Source organism: Lathyrus oleraceus, chromosome 4 (assembly GCF_024323335.1).
Source record: "Lathyrus oleraceus cultivar Zhongwan6 chromosome 4, CAAS_Psat_ZW6_1.0, whole genome shotgun sequence".
NCBI classification, from domain to species: Eukaryota; Viridiplantae; Streptophyta; class Magnoliopsida; order Fabales; family Fabaceae; genus Lathyrus; species Lathyrus oleraceus.
Genome location: NC_066582.1, coordinates 224,098,069 through 224,099,397, shown reverse-complemented (window position 1 = coordinate 224,099,397; position 1,329 = coordinate 224,098,069). Strand labels below are relative to the sequence as shown.

The 1,329-nt window shown below is 42.4% G+C and overlaps 1 pseudogene; it reads right to left on the bottom strand.

Annotated features, from left to right (window-relative positions):
- Positions 1 to 508: 508 nt before the first annotated feature.
- Positions 509 to 608, bottom strand: LOC127077215 (uncharacterized; annotated as a pseudogene).
- Positions 609 to 1,329: the final 721 nt, after the last annotated feature.

Below are 1,329 nucleotides of genomic sequence, written 5' to 3'. Positions count from 1 at the left end.
TTACGAATCAACGATATCGAACTATATCTCCGAGTCTTACGACGAATTCGGGAATATCGTGCTGAAAACAATCTCCCTCCTATAGACCTTCCTGATCTCAAAGATTTTCCTTCTTTAACCGAGATGGCAGAACCAGCTCGTGCTCTTAGAGATTACGCCGCTCCATCGCAAGATGAACCGCATTCAAGTATTGCTCCGCCCGCAATCGAAGCAAACAACTTTGAACTTAAACCTTCGTTGTTGCAGGCTGTGCAACAGAACCAATTCTCTGGAAATCTTACCGAAGATCCAAACCTTCATTTATCCGTATTTGTCCAATACGCTGATACTGTTAAAGCTAATGGTGTCACTTCAGAGGCAATTCGACTTCGTCTTTTTCCTTTCTCATTAAGAGATAGCGCTAGAAGATGGCTTCAATCTCTTCCTTCCAACTCGGTCACCACATGGAACGAGTTGAAGAAAGTTTTTCTTGCCCGATATTTTCCACCAAGCAAAACAGCTATGTTAAGAGCCCAGATAAACGGATTTAAACAGAAAGACAACGAGTCTCTTTTCGAAGCATGGGAAAGATACAAAGACATGATGAGACTTTGCCCACACCATGGTTTGGAAGACTGGTTAGTAATTCACACATTTTATAATGGTCTCTTATACAATACAAGGTTAACAATAGACGCCGCTGCAGGTGGTGCACTAATGAACAAACCTTACGCTGATGCTTACCAGCTTATCGAGAGCATGGCCCAAAACCACTATCAGTGGGGAACCGAACAAACAACGGTGGAAAAACCTCAACCGAAAACTGGCATGTACGAGATAAGTAACCTTGATCACGTCAATGCAAAAGTGGATGCTTTGGTCCAGAAAATTGAAAGTTTAAACGTATCACCTCCAGCCGCCGTGGTTGCTGTAACTCAGAATTGCGAGGTCTGTGGAATCCAAGGCCACACTCCTGCGGAATGTCAACTCTTGACTGGAATCCAAACAGAGCAAGTAAACTATGCTCAAGGAAGCCCCTATTCGAATACCTATAACCCAAATTGGAAGAACCATCCAAACTTCTCATATAAGAGTAATAATGCTTTATACGCACCTGGACAGTCTCCAAATCAAGCCCCATCTATACCTCCGGGATATCAGAAACCGAATCCTAACAATAATACCCCTAGAAAATCCAACTTGGAAATCATGATGGAAAACTTTATAGCTTCCCAACAACAAACCAATAAAGATTTCTTAAACCAGAACATACACACTGGCGAACAACTTAAACAACTAGCAAGCAAAGTAGATGCCCTGGCTACCCATAACAAAATGCTGGAAACGCAA